The sequence below is a fragment of the Photinus pyralis genome, unplaced genomic scaffold (assembly GCF_008802855.1).
Source record: "Photinus pyralis isolate 1611_PpyrPB1 unplaced genomic scaffold, Ppyr1.3 Ppyr1.4_LG5, whole genome shotgun sequence".
Taxonomy (NCBI): Eukaryota; Metazoa; Arthropoda; class Insecta; order Coleoptera; family Lampyridae; genus Photinus; species Photinus pyralis.
Genome location: NW_022170596.1, coordinates 6815734 through 6839804, shown reverse-complemented (window position 1 = coordinate 6839804; position 24071 = coordinate 6815734). Strand labels below are relative to the sequence as shown.

Genomic DNA, 24071 nt, shown 5'->3' with positions numbered 1-24071 from the left:
GCTAAACCTACCGTATTTGCTAGATTATTGTCGTCATTTATCCAATGAAATTAAACACAAAGCAATGAACAACAACACTAAATTTATGTTAAAAGTTAGTGTTTGTGTATAGACGTACGTGCACGTTACGCGTGCGTTAACGTAGCGGTAGCGGCGTGACTATCTCATGCGATGGTCAAATACGAACTACTGAAAACCTGAAAGCTCCGAAGCTTCTAGCTTCGCCTACTGCTCACAATTTAGAATGCGTCGTCTTCACGTACAATCGTGGTGGAACAACTCCCCATGATCCTCAACAAAAGTTCCTCTACTGAAAGCAAAAAAAGTGCAGTTTTTTCGCCTTGATGTAGACGGGATTTGAGCCATTTACATAAAGAATGTAGGATGTTGCATTTGGGTTTAGATTATTTAACTGAGGCGACTAAGAGATATTGGATTTCTTAGGGAAGACACGTGGAGTTTACCTTAGGGAACTAAACACCCTCGCGATCAAAAGCAACAGGGCTGGCCATCTGAGCCGGTTTACATCTTGCACGTGATCCATATCAAATAAGTTTCCCAATTGAATTTTTATAGGAAATTAATTGAAAAACGACCCAGTTTAACACATTAATCTTAATTAACCGCAAAGAATTAAAGTTTTATGATCTGCACAAATGGCCAACGCATTCTTGGAATTATGTAAGGTTAAGTTGCTCAAATTTCGTGCATTGTGCGAGCGGCCCGAAGGGACCAGAAAACTTACGCAGTAAAAGAAAGGTAACCGTAAACTTTGTAAAATCACAATAGCCCCTCAAAAGCGCGTGTCTTTTAGGGTGCAGTAGGTGAATATATCTATTCTATAGCAGCATAAACCGGGTGAGAAAGTTTGCGCAAAATTTGTAAGGGAATAATTAGATGAAGGCTGAGGCAAATTATTCTTCAGGCTCCGGCCAGATAAAAGCTGTCGGACTTGCTCATGTGTGCACGTGCGATTTTGCCAACATTTATGAGGACAAGGAAGGAAAGTGGTTGTTAAATAAATTTACTGTATTGGTAGTTAAATATAAAGTTAACAAATAATGACGTTGAGTATATTTTTTATAAAGATAGGGGATAATACCTCGTTGGGCGCAATTCAGCGTCGTTTGCAGGAACTGTACTTCACAAGCCTTTTGTGAGATGAAAATGGATTTGCATATTATGCAGCTGTAATATTCCGGGTAGTTGTTTATGCCTGCTTGAAACTATCTTTATTTTGTGGCCCCAGAAAATGTAATGAAAATGTTTATGTCGTGTATTACCGAAACGCTTTATGGATTATATTGTCCGGACCATTCTTCTTTTATTTGCCTATTTTTAAGTGGTTACACATATGCAAATAACTCTCCGACCCAATAAAAATTATATTGTACAACTTTATTTAACTCTGGCAACTTTTAAATACAACATACACTCCATAAATGACTTCACGCGCACAACGATTGAACTACACTAAGGATCTAAAGAAAATAAAAAGTAGAAATTCATTTTGACACAAATAACAACTGCAATTTTAATATGTCTACGAATATGTGTAGCACATTTGGTTCCAATCGGTTCAGCCGTTTAGCCGGAAATGAGAGTACAGACGGACCGACATCATAGAGATTTTGTTTGATTCGGATTGGGGGGGGGGGGTAATTTTTGACCCCAATGCAATACCACTCGCACTGTGCGGGTGGTATAAAATTGTAGATACATTATGTTATTAAACCCCTGCGGGTCCGGGGGTAGAATTGGCCCACTCCCGTTCCTGGAGATCGTAAAAGGCGATCAATGGGCAGGTAAAGGGACGATGCCAACAGCTTCTCTTATACTCCCATCTGCAGATTTTCTCAAATCAAATTCTTTAATATTCCATTCAATTTACCTCTATCCCTTGATCCCCAGTACTGTGAAGGCAAAATGTAAGGATAACGCCTTTTTTAAATGAACATCAACTGCGATTGTACAAGAAAGAAAACAGATTCGGTGTGAGGTTTCGGATTGTGTCCAGGAGCGAGCAATCCTCGACCGACTCGGCGTCAGGGAAAGGAGGAAGGATCCTTTGATCCCGGTATATTGCTCCCCAAAAAAAAAGATTGAGATTGATATGATCAGTCCACATTTGATAAAGTTATTGGTGACATTCGAAGCATCAAAAAGGTAAGAGGATCGTGATTGGTAGAATGCAAATCATGAGCTCATTCTAACAGACTAGCGAGTGTTAACAAAATGGCAGATATGGAAGTAAGGTGGCACCTGATCCTACGTGGAAACGATGCAAAGGGGTCGTGTACTGGTAGAAGAGATTGTGAGACCATGAAAGCTCCTCTGGGGATGATATGCACATAAACGGGAAAATAAAATTAAGGAGATCGTGGTTTTAAATCATAATAATCTCCCGTCAAAAATCAGGCGAGGTTTTAAAGAGCAGATGCATCATCTAGCAGATAATATCTCAGCAAGCTGAAAGACTAAGGGAAGAAATGAGATGGATAGTCAAGACATACAAATACAAGAGCATGGTCGCGGGGAAGTTAATTGTCTCGTTGTTGCTTACGTTTTGAACATAATCTTCATCGGACCCGGTAGCGTAGTGCAAGTGTGACTTTGGTATTATGGTAATTTGTTCGAGACAGGTTTTGAAGTCCATGAATCTTAATCGTGGGTTCAAAAGCCAGTGCAGGAAGTACCTAACATGCGTAGATACAGTTACATTACTGGATATAAGCACCTGATTTTTAGGGTAGAATTCTGAATTTTTTATCGAATTTTGAAAAATGACGTTTCTTCGAAGTCCGATATCTCGGTAACGATTTGACATACAAACGTCTTAAAATTGTTGGAAATTTAACGTTCTACAAAAAATATAGAAATTGTTATTGCCGAAGAATGGTCAAACATAATACAGTCCTCTCCCCTCGCCCACATCCTTTCACGCAGGGTGTAAGAGGTCCAATGCTTGAGAAAATGTTGAATAACCATCCCTCAACAAAATCCCAAAGTTTTATTACCGACCTTTCTCCATCTAACACCACTTTTTCCAACCTGTCGACTGGACTAATGTATATGTATCTAAATTAATATTTCTAAACGATCGGTTTTTAACACGTTGCAGGCCTTCCCTACATCTTAATATGGGTCACCTCGTTTAAACGGACAATGTTTATTTGACGCTATAAATGTTCACAATGTTGCCACGTAAAAAGCTTATCTGCGTGACTGAATAAACAAAAGAGTGTGGGCCCGATTCACATTTCATAAAGGTTACGGAAAGTAATAAATAAAAACGGAATAGATATTTCACCTGTAAGAGAGGCGAGCAGGGACAGTAATAAAAAATTTGCCGTGACTAGCACAGATACTACCCGCACATATGCGCAGGCGCGTTCTACCGGAACACTTTTAAGCTCTTTCTTTAATGCCCAAGTACAAACAGACAGACAGCGATCGACATAATCGATTTTAATTCGAATTCCTGATACTTTAAACGTGTACCTCCCCCTAAAAAAACTGGGGTGTCATTTTTAACCCCAAAGGAAATACCTCCCTTAAAAACGAGTGTTTTAATTGTTCAATGTATTGATCATCTATTTTTTGTTGGTATAAAATGCCGTTGGACTATTATGGAACTCCCGTACGCTTTCTAATTGCCGAATAACATAGTCACTTCCATGGCACATTTATTGTTAGATATCGAAGTTCAAAACGAAACCTAAGATTTAGGGTCCTAACACTATCATCTAAGTAGTCTGAGTCTGGAAGAAAGTGAGTGGTATAATAATAAGTCAATTTACCCCCGGTCTCACTGCAGTACCTTGGATACTTCATGTATCCAGAAACCAAAAAGCCCTTTTTTAAAGATATATTTACTGGTCAACATGCAACGAAGATTAATTTTATTTACTCAAAATCGTCCTGAAACATTCATTTACCCAAAATCGTCCTGAAACCTTCATTTCCATGCCTACTTTCTGTCAGAAAATTTGAGTTTACATGACAGAGTCAGAGCAGACTATACTTGTCACTTTACTGGCCGCACCTGTCACTTTACCGGCCGCATCGTTACTTTACCGGCCGCATTTTTGACATTTACAAATATCTATAATGACTCCTGTCATCACTGACAGACTGACATTAATCAAAAGTTATAGATATATAAAAATTGAAATTTTGTATTAAAAGACGATTTCGGTTAAAATTTAATACAAAACTCGTAAGTAAAATCTAATTACCTGACTCGGAAATTACTGGCCGCACCTGTCACTTTACCGGCCGCATTTGTGACATTGATAAATGTTTATAATGACTCCTGTCATCATTGACAGATTGACATTAATCAAAAGTTCTACATAAAAATGAAATTTTATACTAAAATACGATTTTGGGTAAAATTTAATACAAAGCTCGTCAGTAAAATGACATTACCTGACTCGGAAATTAAAGGGGTCTCGTACTTTAATATTCCCTCGCCAGTAATGTGTCGTTTTCGGGTTTTCCTGACTTTTATATAAAACTATTTTTGCTAACAGTCCCGGCGAACATCAAACCGTTTTTTTCTGTACCCTATTCCCATTTTTCCCGTGGGAACTTCGGGAAGTCTCTTTCGGTGTACACCCTAACGCCTTTAAAGAAACTTAAGATCTAAATTTCATGTTTCTTTTCGACTGTAAAACATAAAATCCTGTTCCAGTTTCCATGAGAATTTCGGAAAGTCCTTTACTACATCATAAACTTTCGCGGGCATATACGTAATTGATTGAAGTCGACGGTATGGATTCTTTTAGAGCCGTGTTAGATCTCGCTTTATTAGTTATGTTGCGATTTAAAATGACGGAAAAGAGAGAGATTCTAGAGTTTTTTTTTAAATTTTGCTTTTAAACTTCTACCACAACAATATTTGAAAGCTTTTAAATCGCACAGCATCGGTAACCTTTTCAAAAGGCGGTGGGATGGTGTTTACTTCCGATTTACAATAAACATAATTTTGAACGTAAATAACTAACTATCTTTTCAAACTTTGTCGTCACTACCGTAGTAAATTATTCACTACAAGAAATAAGAAAGCAAACCGCAAAGCTTGGGAAACCATCAAAATATCAAGCAAGCAATTCACGCCAAAACTGTTTCAGCAATTAAATGTACGATATTTGACATACTAAAAGCATAACAAAAAACAATTTAACATTAATATCTTTACGAAAACGTTACAATAAATTAAAAACAAACAAGAACGAAGAAAGAATTCAAGACAGTAGTGTAAATGTTGGCAGAGTATCAAAAATAAAATAGCGGAAAAATCATTTCCTGGCAATTTAACCAACCACACCGCATTTATATTTATGCTTAACGAAATTTGGTAGAATAAAGTATGCGCCTCAAGTTTATTTATGAACTAAAGCGGATTTAAAATAAATTAAACGTGGAAATACATATACATTAATTCTTAATTTCTATTTACTTCTCCATTTCTTCGCCCATAAGATTTAATATGTCCGCTCTAAAAATTTAATTTGTGCATTTATAAAGCTGTTGGCACCACTTCAAGATTTTGCTTCTGTAAAATATTTCGCTTCCACTGAAGCTGCGCGATTAGTTAATGCAGGTTGCAGTACTCTTTCGACTAACGAAAAATATCTCATATTGAGGTGCAACCTAAAAATGTTTTATTTTGAGTGTAACCGATTCAGGAAGAATTAAATAATACCCTCAGAGAAAAATGTTTTAATTAATTTGGAACTATAATTATGTTAATGAAATATCTTATTCTTGCTTCGCTTCAAATACTAATTTGGAGATCCTAGGTTTCAACGCCTGTGGACATACCGAAATTACGACAAATTAAAGAACCGCCTTAAAAGCATTCATTACAACAATTTTTACTAGGTGTACATTTTCAAACGTAAGTATAGCTAATTAGTCGAGGTATTTTAAATTAAGTGTAAACGTTTGATTGATGCTTTGAGTAGGTTATTAAACAGAATTTTTGAAATGATCTTTAATTATTAAAACGGTGCTAATAGAGTTTCGTGTTACAAAACGGCTAGATACTGCATTCTTTTGTCGGTGTTCGTTAATTTTTTATTAGGTAACTTCAACTGGTGCTATGTAATTAAGAAACTAAATATAGATTACCATCGGCGATGGGATGGTCGTAAATAATACGCAAAATATACCAATTTGGTTCCTGAAACCGATTCGTGGCTTTTTTCAAATACTAAATGGACAAAAGCGTGAGCGGTTTCTTCCTATTTTGAATTATTAATGCAGGAATTCACAGATGGTCAATTCAATGTATAACCGAAACCTGTAGTTTACATTAAAGTTGTATACGTTCCTGTCGACTGCTACTGTGTATGATCATATAAGAGTAGATACTTACATTTTAAAAATGCCGTCATTATTTGTACCATTTGCCATTTTTACAAAGCACAAAGAACACAAACGAAGGTATAATCACGCAGTTTTCAATAATAGCATCATTAGAAACATAAAATTTGTCTGGGAATTTTTGACGAAATGTGTATGCAGATATACGGAGGCTGCCTTGCATAATGGAAACTTCTCGGCGTAAATAATTTATAGTGTTTGATTATACACCTACAATCGATTGAAACTTTATACATTATTTATCAATCCAACCCCTTAATAATGATCGAACACGCATTGACACATCTACTCATCCTTGCAGGTAGGCTTGGAAAATTGTTACACATACTTAAAATTACTACCATTTACTCGTGCGTGCCTCTTTTGGTTACACGTAACGGAAAATCTGCATTATTTATTTCTTATGAAATGGATACGGTCGTGTTTTTACACGTTTGATGAATAAATTACGGGGTCTCAAATGGAATAGATCTCGTTACGGGAGCGAATGAAAATGTATTTATAAATTAATTACTTCGGTTATCATCCTATTTCAAAAAGGTTAGTTTTTATTAATATTTACAAGTACCGGCATTAGGTCCTTTTACTTTAAGCATGACACGAAGCATGGGATACTATAAATATATAATATTCATAAATTACTTAGATTAATGGCTTTATCTTAAATGGCTGGAGGCAAATTTATTTGTGGTTTACACATGCACTGGGAAGGGAAAACTGTAAAGCACGCTCTACTTCGTAGTCCTTGTATTTGTAAGGAAGTGCCCGATATTTACAATGTGTTTAAACTAAACTTGAATATAAACAGAGGATTTAATCTCGACGGGTAATTGTTTAAGCGCTTGGGTACACCAAAATTTATGAAGAGGTCAACGATAAAGGAGTCGTCAATTTACTCAATAAAGCAACAACTGTTTAAACAAGAATTGTTTTGGTAGTTCATAATTTTGATCCCCATTTGTTATTTTGGTTATTGTAAAAGTTAATAGAGTTGACAAAGATATTATGTAGAACGACAAGTTATTGCTATCATTTTAATTATTTAGAAGACAAATAGTGCGGAAAACGTCCTGTTGGATAGGAAGGCGAAAATTCCTCTTTGGGTCTATACTCATATGAATTGTGTGATTTTACATTACTTTATAGTGCAATTCCATAGGATTATTCATTCTTTTACATGTCTATGTTATACAGGGTGTTTCTTAATAACATGCTAATTTTTAAGAGGCTGATTTTTAGTCTCATTTTAAGAAAAAAACTTCCTATGAACGTATGTCCAAAACGTCTTAACTTTTGAGATTAAAGGTTTAAGAAAAAATCAATGAGACAGACTAGATATTTTTAAAGGAAAAAGTGGTGCGCCACTGCTTTCTCTTAAAATTAAAATTATGTGTGCAGTCTCGATTTAATTTCGAACAAATTTGAATCTTAACTTTTGTTCGTACGACTCACCGTTTTCGCATAAAAAAACTAAATTCATTCATTTATACGCTGTTTTGAAATTAGGTAGTAATAAAAATTAAAAACGATCTAGTAGGTAATAAGCAGCTTTTGTTTTGTTTTCTAAACATAAACACTTTGTAAAGTTGTCGTCCGCCAAATTTCGTAAAAATATTTAAAGTGGCATGAAAATGACAATAAAAAATTGATTTTTTTCTTCTTGAAACTCTAACACACTGTATCGAAGGGTTAACACGTTTTATACATACGTTTATAGGAAGTTCTTTCTTAAATATTCCTACAGGAACAAAACAACAAACTACAGACGGTCTCTTATTTTACTTATCGGGCGGCTCTACAAATTAAGCTACTAACTTCTGCCTTATATTTCCAACTCATACATAGAAATAAATATTTTTAGAGCGACAATCTTCGTAACGAAGCGCCCAACTTAAAACCGGGTATTCATCTGCATAGTAATCACTAACACTGGCCATTTGCAGGCGGAGAACGTGTACTGCGTTACACTTTTCTTAATTTTAACATGTTTTGTGCTTTTTCTATGCCATATAAGTAAAGTTGGACATTATAGGAAAACGATAGGCCATGGAGAATATGTTTTCTCTCAAAGGTGAAAGCCAATTTTCCTTATAATTTTAATGTGTTTGTATATCCTTTACGTTTCGGTTATATGCATACCGGATAGCATTGACCCATAATTTTAATTCTTTTATGTGTTCTGTCGCAGTAATTGAAATTTTTTCCTATTGCAGATTCGACTTTCGACAATTGCAAAGGGGATGTGGAAATGAGGTAGGACACCACAGCAAAAGGATCAACGAGAGAGATTTAGTTCCCTTTCGGTGATGAGGAAAGGTAAATATATTTCTCGCATGATTTTAGCTACCTATTTTTCTCATATTTTTAACGTGATTGTCCCTTTTCTGTGTCTTTTGTATGGTAATATAATTTTTTACAAGGTTTTCCATAAGGGCTCATTTTTTTCCCAAATTTATTGATATCCCCGCTCCACATGAATGCTAATTTATGACAACAAACATAATTCTATTTACTGTTTACTATTTAATTAACTAATTTAATTCAACGAAAAGTAACGGGGCGGATTTTGGAAAAACAGGGGGATGATTTATTGGGGTTTAACTGCACCTGAGACGAATTGGAATGTAGCGGTCATTTCTTTTGTGAGTTGCGGTTAACATTGCGACTATCAGTTTCGTTATCTTATATTTGGGTGTCACTTAATTAATTTATGTACAGGGTGTCTCAAATATTTTGAGATAGTGGATTGTTGCGGAAACTAGGGGGATATCAAAAAATAATTTGTATAAAATATTCTTCATATGATGCTGTGTATATTTTCATAACTGTCCCTGAAGGGTCAAGTATAGCGTAACTTATTTTTTTAATACCTGCGGTTTTTACATGTCAAAAGGGAAGAAAGTGGGGCATCTTTCTGCAATGAAATGAACCTAAAATCCAAGTACGAGTATAGTTTAATAGTTTTATATGCAATTATTATCTCCTTCACATCTGACGAAAGCAGGAAAAAGTAGGTACCGACCAATAAACTTTAGCCCTGAAAGGTGTAGCAACTTAGCAGAAAATTTGTGGATTTAATTAAATGCAATTTATAGAAACGCGAAGCGCAACTTTGCACGATGCATATTCTATGAAAACGTAAATAACTCATTTACAATTGACAGGATGAAAAACGCGCTTTTCAGGATTCCGCGATTGTATGGCAGCCAGCAATAATGGTAACTACGTTCCAGTTGCGGTTTCATGCTTTGTTATTTATCTGCGACAAACTCAAAGGTACATAAATGTATATAACGTCGTCGGCGCCGGAAAGCGAGCACATAAATACGAGGTAACAATCGTTTTCCCTCATTATATTAACGTGTTTGCTACAATTTGTCGAATAGTTTCGCAAAATCTGTTTGCCACATTTTATAACTTTCTGGAAACGTTTTAACCTACTTGAGATAAAACTTCGATATTCATGGTGACGATTTGGTATCACCACTCTTTTTATAAACACTTTTTATATTGTCACGTTAGCAATTTTTACTATTTAAAATACAGTGCAATATTACGGTTTAGTGGTTCCAAACAGTTGCTTCTTGGAGGAATTCGTAGGACACGCATTCCTTGGATCCAAATTACACTGTGACGATTTTGTGTTGTCAGAAGGAAGCGTTTTACTAACAATCTCTTACCTAGCCAAATAAATCATAGGAAGCAAGCCTAAATCATGTGTGTGAAGACACCCAGAACCTTTACTAAGAAGCAACAAACCAAAAATTAATAAACTGTCAATCTTAAGCTTTCTGTGAACCTAACGTCGAATTTCACTCATGGGTTGTTCTCACGTACAAAATCCCATATGATATTATTATGTGAGAGATTGTGGAAAGATTCATTATAGAATGAACATGAACAGAGTGCACACACTTTAATGGAACTAGAAATTAGAGTAATTGTGAGAGAGTAATTGCTCCCTGATTATCTCTGAATTAATTGTGAGCAAATCGAATTACGTAACGAATATGTAACATATGCTAGTAACAATTTTCTTTTTTATAGTCACAACCACACAAAACCAGACGATACTTTCAAGATTTAATAGGATTAAACGCATCAGCACCGAACGAAAGCGCAATAAAACTCTCTTAAAAACGTCTACATAATCTCAACCAAACATCTCAATAAATTAAAACTTGAACAAAACTATTTTCGAAACTTAATGAAGAAATAAATTGTTGAACGTTTTTCTTTTAAAAACCACGCGCTGATAAAAGCACTTCTTGTCTAATTAAACGACGACAATTAGAGATCTTTTTACCAGATCACTCTGCGGTAAAATGGCTCAATAATACCGCGTGTTGAAATTTACGCCCGGGTGGCGTTAAATGATTTTTAAAAACAGGCGCTATTTTGAAAGGACCTCTCCTTGGCCGCGAATACACAAACACACTTCTGCCGATTGCTGATGACGTCGGTCTAAAAATGTCATTTTGGGAAGACTAAACCACATGTTCCAAAATGTTTCCACCCTTCACACTCGAGTGAAAATATTTCTTTTAAAAGCGTTTAGGCTACTTAAAATGCTTTTAAATCATTGCAGAACCGGTTGATTAAATTTTCAAGTGCAGTTCTGTGTTTTATCACGGCAAGGGAAGCCGCTCTGGAATTAAAGATATATAGGGTAAGTTTAACACTTCGGTTATACGTGTTAAGTCAACTAGGATAAATTAAAATTATTGCAGGATGTAGGATGTTTAAAGAGTGAGGGGGCGCTAGTTTGAATTTCAAATTTATTACGTTCTGTCATTCTTTGTTAGTTATGGGTGTACTTTTATGTTTTGAGAAACGCCAAGCATCAAAATTCTTCTCCACGCTTCAGGAAGAGACTGTAACTAATTAAATGCTATTTTCAATTGTCTACCACTTAATACGCTGTTTCACGGATATTAATTACTACTGTTTGGATTATCTTTAAGGGAATATTAAATTTCTTTGTAAATAAATCAATGTTGAAGCCAACTTGACACGTATTTATTCTAGATTAAAATGTTTACAAAAGAGATTCATAACTTCATAACAGCTAACGGTCGATAAACTCCGGATTACATTTGTAATTTTCACAAATCCTTTTTTTATTCATTTTCCGATACCGGGGAGTATAGCAAGGGCGTCGTGTCCGCATGGTAATATTCCATATTTTCTACGGCACGAAACAGAATATCATTATTATAATTATGCATTTAGTATTTACTAGTAATCAATCTAGCGGCAACGAGATCTTCAAATAATGTCAGGCATCTAATTTTTGTTTGACAAGCGTTAATTTAATACAGTTTAATTCAATAGGAAAGTGCTAAGAGAGTGTGCTATGTAAAGTCATTAATCATTACCTCACAAATCATTAAGCTTGGCAATCAGTCAACATTTAAATTCTTGGTGTTAAAACCATGATGAAATAAAGTGTATATGCATTAGACATCTTGAACAGAGAAATTTCGTATGCTGCTTTTGGTGATGATATTAAAACAATTAGTTTACATTAGATTTCTTCTGACGTTTACAATCTTATCGCCTTATTACTGTTTAATCTTATAAGGGAATGGAAATGTATTGAAATGTTCACATTTTGTCCGTTATTTTTCCGAAGTCCTTTTAAATTATATCTGATTGATTTCTTCAATCCGTAGTGTCATATCCTTCCTATGGTTTCGCATTTTGAGCACTCCCTGTTTGCCATTTTCTTTATTATTTCCTTCGGTAGTGGGCAAAGAGATAGTACGTGGTTTTGTTTTTCGAACAGTAAACGCGAGATTAGTTCGGGATTTGGGTTACCATAGCAAACAGTACGTAATTTAACAAAATTAAAAGGTAAATTCGTTTTCAGAGGTGTTCGGGCATAAAAAAGAACCCAGTGCTAATTAATTATATTGGAACGTAAAATTTAACAACCCGTAAGGTTACAGTTAAAACAGAAAAAAGAACTTTAAAGTTAATTCTAACGTGTCAGTTTCATCCCCGCCGAAAAATACGGATTATGGCGAAATTAAGAGGAAGTAGTAAATAGTTAACGTCGACTAAAACGTGTTCCGTATGGAGATTAAAACAGCCCTGTCGCGCTTAATTAGTCTATTCTTGACAGCCCTACGCGCTCAAGGACATACTAATTAAGCGCGCCAGTATATTTTCGTTACCATAAACAGCTATTGTTAAAATCCAGTATAATTGTTTGCTGTTGAAACTACAGACAGAATTTAACTCGTAGTCGTAAAAAGTGGAAAATTGTGACATAGTGAAAATTTCTCCTGTTTGGGATAATGTAAAAAACCTTTAAGACCAAACCTTCGTGTTAATAAAATACGAACAATGTCTCAAATATAATTTTATGTGACACCACATTCTATACGGTCGCATATTGGAACTTTCTGTGTCACTTCCGATTTAACCGGAAATAGAGGCAACTTTTGATTTTCGAATGCATTGCCTATGTTTGTTAAGATCTTTGAAAAGAGCAATCATTTTGTTGTACGACAACATAAAATACGCATATGGTAGATATACAAAAAAATGGATAAATTCGTGATTCAATATTTAGAAAACTTATTAAATCTAGCATGACGTGTGCCATATGACACAAAAGACCCTCATCAACTCTGCTCTTTTCAAAAACAAGTCATTGCAGTTAAAAAACAAAAGTGAATCGATTTCAAGTTTGAGATGCCTGAAATTTTAATATACCATCGAATAGATCGTTATGTCGCATACAAAATTATATTTGACTATTTTTTTGAATCTCACTGTATAAATACTTTTGTTTTCTGAGAAATTTTCCGCGGGTTAAGTTAATTCGGGGAAGTTTCAGAAGAGATTCGGTCGGGAATTACCAAGAAGTTTTGCCAGAGTGAAAGGTGTCGTTTGTTTTCTGGAAGCGGAAAATTAACTTGTGATTATTTTCCTCTGAACGGAAATTTAAAACATGCGATTACAATTAGGCGAAGGAATTAATTAGAGCGTCTCAGTTTTTATTCCCGCTCAAGAAAAAGGTGTATAATCAGACAACGATAAAAATATTGGGCCAGGCAATTTACCGCCGTGTAAATTTGCTACTGTATTTAGTCCAGTACAAATCGCTTGAGGATGCGCCTCAAGTTGAGGGGATACATTGCTTTATACAATTACTGGAAGGGGGCGTGAAATGCATAAGTCACGAATTAATCATGTACAAAACGCCGGCATGCATTCTAACAGTTGTATGAACACTGGATTTAACGGTTGAGGATCACTGGTGAATGATTTTTTGCCAATATGTCCAAACTTCATTCGAATTTTGCTAGCAAGCAATTACAAAAACAAGATTTGAAGTCAATTTTCAGAAAAAGTAAGGAGGAGCTTTCAGTAAAATTTATGTTAAGGGCTAATTGTGGGTAATTTGGAAAGTTTGTTAAAAAATTATAATAAGTATTGTATGAGGAAGGGATGGTCAACCTCCTTAACGTGCAAACCAGCTACCGTGGATAAGATAAAATCAGAGGAGGAGGAAAAACTACCACTTCTTATTGAGGTATGCCTACCTCCAGTACTATACACATACCTAGAATAGGAAGGCTTAAGTTTTGCACATTCCAATCAACAAAAAAATCCTCAAAAGCAGGATGAGAAGTTGGCAAAGACCACGTGACATTAGAAGTCCTGGCGATATGCAAAGTGGACAATTCCCGCATTTTCAAATCGCTACCTGAACGAAGATGCAAGTAGCCAAATTACATTGCACTACAATTAAATTATTTATTTTTTAGTTGCATGTTTAGAGATGGAAAATCAAATGACACAGCTTCATTCGGAAATTTACTAAACAAATCAATAGAGAATCGACAACTCCCGTAAATACGTAGAAAAATTTCTGGTAATAAAACCGTTTATGATGCGTCTCGTTCATTTTATTAACCCACCGTCGTCTATTCAAGAAATCGGAACATCCAAAACAGGACTATATCGTGTAAGTATAAATCTTTATTGTCTCATTTCCGAAATAATAAAACCAGTCGCCATTTACAACTGGAAACCTGCGACAATGGTCGACGACGTACACAACAAATCTAAATTTGAAAAGTTCCAGAACGACACAAAAAAGCTACCATTCACAATTAGCGTTGTTATCGAAACATTTCCATGACACTATATCATTTCAATTAAAGTGTAACATGCACCGTCGAAGCATGGCGTAAAACGCGGAGAACCGTCATCTCGTTTGATATAACAAGCATTCCGGCAGACGAAACTCCTGGTAACTTTTGATGCCATGTGGTTGATATTAATTAAAAATAGGCCTGTTGTTAATTAAAAAGATAATGAGCCCTCTCTTAAGGGAAAACTTGCCGAATTGACTTATAAAGAAAATCGTGAAATAGAAATTTTACTAATTTAAATTATTTTTAAATGAACGGATTGGAGGGTTTGTTAATTTTCGTGCTTGCGTCGCTCTGGCATTGTTGAAAATTTCTGATGTGCCTCGTTAACAAGTTGAATTTTATTTAACGATTTAATCTCTAATATTTACATAGATACAAACCCTAAACTGATTTTGTTTGCCTTTTAAATAATTACGGCCGATCGCTTTTCGGTCATTAAAATTCTTGTATGTCATTAACCATTCCTCTTCTCTTCAATCACGCTTTATATAGTTTGGGAAGTTAACGCTAAATGAAATTTTAGAGCTCTCATTACACAATAGAAGTGAAGTTGAGGCGCATAAGGCGGACACATGTTCTTTTTTTCCACCCTAGGTAAGCTCGTCGTTATATTCTACTTTATTTGTAAGAAAACAGGCCGCCCCACAAACCTTTGTGCGAAGTATAACTTTACCCTGCCTTTTCGTTGCTATATTTAGTACACGTTAGCCGGCATTTTCTTAGTTTGTCCTTTGAAAATGCGATGGATTACGTAAATGTATTACAGTGGATTGAAAGTGAGACATTTTTGACAAATACACGCGTCACCGATGCGTGGATGTTCTTTTACAAATGCCCATTGTGTAAAAAGGACACGCATTCAAAAGCAGATTTATGTAACGTGATATACTTTTGAAGAAATACTCCTTACAATTTATTCTCTTGAGCAAATTAGGGATTTGGAAGTTCAATTCAATAGGATGGACTACTGCTTAAAGGTTTTATAATTAGAACCGGAGCTTTCACCCGCAGTGTTCGCAATGTAGAATAGAAAAATGTACACTTTGACTTATAGAAGAAACAAATGGAAAAAAGATGGAGAACAAGAAACAAATGAACAAACACCAGAAGTAGAAACATATTTGGGGATAAAGTAAAGAACCTTGGGATCAAAATCATCAATAGAAATCAATCAAGCCACCATAGAAACAAAGGAGAGGAAGGGAAAGGAGAAAACGTTATCCGTAATTTAGAACCGAAAGTAACAGCAATCTAAAAAGTTAACACTAACTCGCCTATACTCTTCATTCCTTATCAAGAGGGTATAACAACCCCATAAAACGGCTTTGGTCTTCTATTTTGAAAATATTTCACATTGAAGTTGCAAACACGTCATCATTGGGAGATAATTATCTACGCCAATATAAGGGTTCAAACGCACGCTTTAAAATCACGTCAAATTTCTGCTGAAGGAAAAGGAAACAAGAAATTATGTCAGGATACCTCATTTTGGTGACAGAAACGCAATAAGAGATGAACGGTTTTTCAAAATCCACTATCAACTCTCCGGCTGTAATCTTTTCTCCTGTATTGTGTACCATTGTATTAATTTGTTCACGGTATCTATAAAGATTTAAATAGTTTAATGGGATACACATTTCAATTTTTTCGTTACCTGATAAATTTCAAGTGTTTAGATCATGTGAAAATGCCGAAAACTATTTTTCAAGTTAATTTGAAAGAAAATGTAATTCGGTATTTTGAATTAATGGATAAATGCATGCATATGGCAGAAGATTTTGGTTTCGTAGCGTAACTCATCTCCATAAAGTATCAAAATTTAAAAAAAAACTGCTCTTATTTTATTTTATTCTTCGTCAAGGAGCCTATTCGGAAATGATTATGTGACTGCACTGTTATTTCATGATCCCGTGAGTAGAAGGGGGGCACCTTCCGCCATCTTGGATTTTGTGACGTCAGCTGACCTTGGGTTTTTCCCAAGGTCATGGGTTTTTCCCAAGGTCGTGGGTTTTTCCCAAGGTCGTGGGGTTTCCCCAAGGTCGTGACCTTGGGTTTTCCCCAAGGTCGTGGCCTTGGGTTTTTCCCAAGGTCATGGCTTTGGGTTTTCCCAAGGTCGTGGTTTTGGGTTTTTCCCAATGTCGTGGCTTTGGGTTTTCCCAAGGTCGTGGTCTTGGGGTTTTTCCCAAGATCGTGACTTTGGTACAGGATCATGGTCTTGGATCCTGGGGCAGGGTTGTGATTATGGATTCTGGATCAAGGTCGTGGTCTTGGATGCTGAGTTGAGATTGTGTGATTTGGATTCTGGGATTTGAGTTGGACTAAAATTGTGCTCTGGGATTTTCCTAGCGAATTTAAAAGAGAGAGGTGTAGAGAAAAATAAGAGATGTTGTATTACAAACCTAATCTAAGTACATACTCTTAGAAAATGGTAATCCATACATTTCAAATTTTACAAAGAAGAAGAAGAGGAAAAAGCAAAGCGAGAAGCAAGCAAAACAAGAAAATATTTGTGTACTTACTTTTTCTTAGTTTTTGTTTGAAAATCCTTGTTTTTTCCAAGTTTATCCACACACACACACACACACCCTAACATATAAGAAAGAGAGATGCACAGATTAGCACTGTATAATTACGTAAACTGCAGTAGATTATGCGAGGCTAATAAAACTTGTAACAATACGTTAGGTGATGTTAATGAGTCGTTAGTCAAATACTAACTGAAATTAGAGCGTACATTTCTTATTTGGGTATTTCCCTCAAGTCATGGCCTTGGACTATGAACTTGTCGTAGCATTGGGTTTTTCCCAAGGTCATGGTCTTGGACTTTGACCTCCCCAAGGTCATGGTCTTGGACTTTGACCTCGAGTTTTTCCAAGGTCGTGGTCTTGGACTTTGACCTCGAGTTTTTCCAGGGTCGTGGTCACGTAGTCGACCGCTATGCTTTAAACCAACTTACTTATCAAATGCATTTAAGATATCCACACTCAACGGGGGCTGCACGAGGTCACTACTAAGAAGCTGTATCAATCTAGTTGGTAATAATCGATGTTAATTTCTCAACTACTGTCGCTTACTAAGCGAAATAAGAAAGGAATTGAAAAAATGCAATTAAGAAGGTGTAGTTGGAAAAACAAATTAAGCTGTGCTAGTGAAAGTATTTGTGTAATGACATACGGTGGAACTCAACGACAAATTATTCAAAACGCTGCTAATTGTAAACGATCAGAAGGCCAAAATAAATTCTCATTGCCCACAATGTGTATTTGAAATATTTTTGCACGTTCACTATTGAAACTAGGAAAATTACTAGATTTTAGTTAACAGGCCGAAATTCGTTTTATTTTTTCACGTAAATAGTCTATTGAGTTACAGAACTTTTAACGAAAAACTACACTTTTGTACTCGGACTCTTATTAACCGTACCTACTGGTTGCCTTTAAATACATAAACAATGATTTTTTACGAATAGAAATAAAAGTCAAAATTGCTCATAACCGAAAACTCTTGCTAACGGACTTCAACTAAATTACACATACAAAATTTAAAAGCTTTCAAACTCAAAGGAAATTTAGTTTTTAAAACGTGTACCTACTGTCTTTATTGTGCATTTATATGTTTTCAGTTCATTTGATAGCATATACAATCACAAACATTTTAAAGACAAAATACGAAAGCAAAACAAAATGATTCAGGGTTTGCTCTGCCTTTAATAAAAATCTTCGAGTTTAATTTTATAGATTCATAAAAAAAGATTAGGAAGATATTCGAAATAATACGTTTCAGAACTTGTAACGTATAAGTGCCATCGAAATCATTGCGTATGTTGAGAGTTTATTAACTCATAAAGATCATCATCATCATGTAAGTGATGTCCAAGCTCATATAGATTCCAATTAAAAAAATTACATTATCAACAATTTTATTTAGAGGAAATAACATTAAGATAATACATATACCTCTTTTTTGCGATATTGTACTTTCAATAACATAATTAATAAAAAACAATTACAAAGGAATAGTCAATATTTAACATTCTGCTTACAAGTTGAAAGTAAAAAAAAGTGATTGTTGTGATTCAAGTTTGTTACGGTAATTATACACCTAATTGCTTACTGTTATTTAATTTGTAGGTAGTAGGGTAGTGTCAATATAAAGAAAAGAGCATTCTTGTCTGTTTATGTAATTTGGTTTTTATCATTATATACGGTTATAATGGAAGACCTAGTACGCCTATTGAATTTATCTGTAAGTGTAAAAAATTTGGAAAAATTAAACGAAAAATACAATTTAAATATTGAAGAGTTGTCAATCTGTTATAGTGCCATAAATCAATTGAGTGCGTCCTTTTTTGACCGAAATTCGTTTTGTAGTTGAAATTTTTTCAACTTTTTCGAATATTCAAAGAAATTGTTGATGGAATAAAATTAAAACACAAAAATTTTGATTAGAAGTTATGTGATGGTCTGTTTTCATAAAAGTCAAGTAGTTTGAATTATATAAAAATGAGGAGATGAGGAACAAAATGTTAATTTTCGCTAAGTTCAAATTTTTATTAAATTTTAAAAGCGATTGCTGTTTTCTGATATGAAACTTTTATATGTATTTATGGAAGATAGCACGTGCGTGGTATATGTTTCAAGATAGAACTTGCAAAAAAAAATCCAGTTTAATTTTATTTAATTAATTTGTTCAATCGTCTTAGTTTTTTCTTGTAGCCAAGTAGTGGGTAATGATCCTGTACCATTTCCACAGAACTTGCAAATTTTTGTTACGAGTTTTGTAAATCGAGACAATCACAAAAATTCACGGTATTGCGAACGAGTATTGTAATAAAACGAGTACGTAATAGGCTTCTCTTCAAGATACACTTCAGCCACGTCCTACAAGCATATTAATCGGATATTTTGCTCGGGGCTATATGCCCGGAGCGATATTCTGATTGTAAACCGAAACGTAGTAGTCTTGAATGTTTGTGAAAAACTGGGTATCAAGTTTATCTACTTACCAAAGTTTTGTACGATACGCGCGAAAATCGTTGTGTAGTTGTAATTTTTTTCAACTTTTTCGAATATTCAAAATTGTTGATGAAATAAAATTAAAACACAAAAGTTTTGATTTGAAGTTATGTGATGGTCTTTTTTCAGAAAAGTAGAGTAGTTTGAATTATATAAAAATGAGGAGATGAGGTACAAAATGTTAATTTTCGCTAAGTTCAAATTATTATTCAATTTTAAAAGCGATTGCTGTTTTCTGATATTGAACTTTTATATGTATTTATGGAAGATAGCACGTGTGTGGTATATGTTTCAAGATAGAGATTGTAAAAAAAAAATCGAATTTAATTTTATTTAATTAACTTGTTCAATTTTCTTAGTTTTTTCTTATAGCCAAGTAGTGGGTAATGATCCTGTACCATTTCCTCAGAACTTGCAAATTTTTGTTACGAGTTTTTGGATGTTTTGTAAATCGAGACAATCAGAAAATTCAAAGTAAAGACAGAGATTTTAATTAACCTTTTTTTATCGACATAAAATTAAACTTGAACAATAAAAGATTGTTTATACCCCTCGTTAAATCTGTTTATTATATATACATGACCAATTGTAAATTAAGTCCCTATATCTACCATAATACTGTCTATAACAATCAGACATACTAACAATATTTATACAAATCCTTTCGTATAAGTTTAAGTAATTAAAACTAACATCTACAAAATAACTATTATTAAACAACTCAATATCTATATCATCCTTAATTTTATTTAAACTACCTATTAGAGTATCTACAAGTTCTTGACTGGAAATTAAATAACTATTTATGTCTCTCACTCGTTTAACTAACTCTGCGTCCGTTTCTTTTTCAAGATGTAGTAGGTCTCTACCGAGATCATTTAGCTTCTTCTTTTTCCACGACAATTCCGTTTGGATATCGATTGGTAAATTAATCCATTCAGAAGGTCTCCGCAGCATTTTTTTAGCACACAAATTGTACAACGTGTCATTTGGTACGGGGACGACGGCACGTTCTAGCATTGTATCTATGCTACACCAAAAAGATTGACATTTGAAGACAAAGTTTTCAAAAAAGGACGCACTCAATTGATTTATGGCACTATAACAGATTGACAACTCTTCAATATTTAAATTGTATTTTTCGTTTAATTTTTCCAAATTTTTTACACTTACAGATAAATTCAATAGGCGTACTAGGTCTTCCATTATAACCGTATATAATGATAAAAACCAAATTACATAAACAGACAAGTATGCTCTTTTCTTTTATATTGACACTACCCTACTATCTACAAATTAAATAACAGTAAGCAATTAGGTGTATAATTACCGTAACAAACTTGAATCACAACAATCACTTTTTTTTACTTTCAACTTGTAAGCAGAATGTTAAATATTGACTATTCCTTTGTAATTGTTTTTTATTAATTATGTTATTGAAAGTACAATATCGCAAAAAAAGAGGTATATGTATTATCTTAATGTTATTTCCTCTAAATAAAATTGTTGATAATGTAATTTTTTAAATTGGAATCTATATGAGCTTGGACATCACTTACATGATGATGATGATCTTTATGAGTTAATAAACTCTCAACATACGCAATGATTTCGATGGCACTTATACGTTACAAGTTCTGAAACGTATTATTTCGAATATCTTCCTAATCTTTTTTTATGAATCTATAAAATTAAACTCGAAGATTTTTATTAAAGGCAGAGCAAACCCTGAATCATTTTGTTTTGCTTTCGTATTTTGTCTTTAAAATGTTTGTGATTGTATATTCTATCAAATGAACTGAAAACATATAAATGCACAATAAAGACAGTAGGTACACGTTTTAAAAACTAAATTTCCTTTGAGTTTGAAAGCTTTTAAATTTTGTATGTGTAATTTAGTTGAAGTCCGTTAGCAAGAGTTTTCGGTTATGAGCAATTTTGACTTTTATTTCTATTCGTAAAAAATCATTGTTTATGTATTTAAAGGCAACCAGTAGGTACGGTTAATAAGAGTCCGAGTACAAAAGTGTAGTTTTCGTTAAAAGTTCTGTAACTCAATAGACTATTTACGTGAAAAAATAAAACGAATTTCGGCCTGTTAACTAAAATCTAGTAATTTTCCTAGTTTCAATAGTGAACGTGCAAAAATATTTAAAATACACATTGTGGGTAATGAGAATTTATTTTGGCCTTCTGATCGTTTACAATTAGCAGCGTTTTGAATAATTTGTCGTTGAGTTCCACCGTATGTCATTACACAAATACTTTCACTAGCACAGCTTAATTTGTTTTTCCAACTACACCTTCTTAATTGCATTTTTTCAATTCCTTTCTTATTTCGCTTAGTAAGCGACAGTAGTTGAGAAATTAACATCGATTATTACCAACTAGATTGATACAGCTTCTTAGTAGTGACCTCGTGCAACCCCCGTTGAGTGTGGATATCTTAAATGCATTTGATAAGTAAGTTGGTTTAAAGCATATAGCGGTCGACTACGTGACCACGACCCTGGAAAAACTCGAGGTCAAAGTCCAAGACCACGACCTTGGAAAAACTCGAGGTCAAAGTCCAAGACCATGACCTTGGGGAGGTCAAAGTCCAAGACCATGACCTTGGGAAAAACCCAATGCTACGACAAGTTCATAGTCCAAGGCCATGACTTGAGGGAAATACCCAAATAAGAAATGTACGCTCTAATTTCAGTTAGTATTTGACTAACGACTCATTAACATCACCTAACGTATTGTTACAAGTTTTATTAGCCTCGCATAATCTACTGCAGTTTACGTAATTATACAGTGCTAATCTGTGCATCTCTCTTTCTTATGTGTTAGGGTGTGTGTGTGTGTGATAAACTTGGAAAAAACAAGGATTTTCAAACAAAAACTAAGAAAAAGTAAGTACACAAATATTTTCTTGTTTTGCTTGCTTCTCGCTTTGCTTTTTCCTCTTCTTCTTCTTTGTAAAATTTGAAATGTATGGATTACCATTTTCTAAGAGTATGTACTTAGATTAGGTTTGTAATACAACATCTCTTATTTTTCTCTACACCTCTCTCTTTTAAATTCGCTAGGAAAATCCCAGAGCACAATTTTAGTCCAACTCAAATCCCAGAATCCAAATCACACAATCTCAACTCAGCATCCAAGACCACGACCTTGATCCAGAATCCATAATCACAACCCTGCCCCAGGATCCAAGACCATGATCCTGTACCAAAGTCACGATCTTGGGAAAAACCCCAAGACCACGACCTTGGGAAAACCCAAAGCCACGACATTGGGAAAAACCCAAAACCACGACCTTGGGAAAACCCAAAGCCATGACCTTGGGAAAAACCCAAGGCCACGACCTTGGGGGAAACCCAAGGTCACGACCTTGGGGAAAACCCAAAGAAACGGCCTTGGGAAATCCCATGACCTTGGGAAAAACCCACGACCTTGGGAAAAACCCATGACCTTGGGAAAAACCCAAGGTCAGCTGACGTCACAAAATCCAAGATGGCGGAAGGTGTCCCCCTTCTACTCATAGATATTGCTCTTGGAAGCAACGCTTCCAAGAGCAATATCTATGATACCTATGAAGACAACGTTACTTTAAATTCGAAGTCGTTCTGGAAATTTTATCATAATCTGCACAAAACTTCTATTATCCCTCCTTTGATGATTATAGACGATGAGTTTATATCTGACCGTCGTGAAATTGCTAATCATTTTGCTGAAAATTCGTTTTCCACGACCAGTGAAATCGCGCTCGCTCAGTTCATAATAACGGCTGAAGAGGTTTTTGGCGGTCTTTAAGCCATCGATGAATTCGGAAGCACAGGACCAGATGAAATTCTACCAAAATTTCTCAAGGTCTGTTTTTCCGAGTGCCTGGAAGAATTTGAAAATTACACCGATTTTCAAGGGTGGAACCAAGACCGATTTCAATAACTACAGACCAATATCCATCTAGTTGGCTATACCGAAAGTCTTCGAATGCATTGCTGCCCAGCAGTTCACCCAGGCTTTCTCGTAAGTAGTATCGGCCAACCTCGGAAGAGCTATCTCGATATGGTTTAGTTTTTAAGGGGTATTGGGCTCAGTGGGACTCGTTGCGGTTGGAAGATGATCTTCTTAAGGTTCTAGAAAATGACGATGGCACGACAACAAGTGTGCATTTAGTGGTACCGGAGAGTAGGAAATCTGAAGTACTACAACAGATGCACGATGGTACATCTAGGAGTGATGAAAGCACTGGTTAGCGTGCGAGAACGATTCTACTGAGAGAATTTTAAACAAGATGTGAAGGAATTGTGGAGAAAATGTGCATTTTGTGTCACAAGCAAAGGACCAGTCGGAGAGAAGAAGGAACCAATGAAGAAATACAATGTGGGTAGTCCATTTGAAAGCTATTGATATGGCAGGCCCCTTTCCAAAGACATCTTAATGGACATGGACTATTTTAGTAAATGGACAGAAGCATATACATACCTATGCAAATCAA

The 24071-nt window shown here is 34.9% G+C and overlaps 1 protein-coding gene and 1 long non-coding RNA gene across 2 annotated transcripts in view; one reads left to right on the top strand and one right to left on the bottom strand.

The window, feature by feature from the left end:
• LOC116171598 (netrin receptor UNC5C-like) overlaps positions 1-200 on the bottom strand; it is a gene marked incomplete in the record, with an annotated part of 91844 nt that extends 91644 nt beyond the window's left edge. Inside the window, 1 exon segment of the mRNA XM_031488535.1 lies at positions 12-200.
• Positions 1-8709, top strand: part of LOC116171599 — a 72977-nt gene extending 64268 nt beyond the window's left edge. The window contains exon 3 of the long non-coding RNA XR_004145475.1: positions 8607-8709. This is a non-coding gene — a long non-coding RNA (uncharacterized LOC116171599). The remainder of the gene's footprint in view (positions 1-8606) is intronic.
• The last annotated feature ends 15362 nt before the right edge of the window (positions 8710-24071 follow it).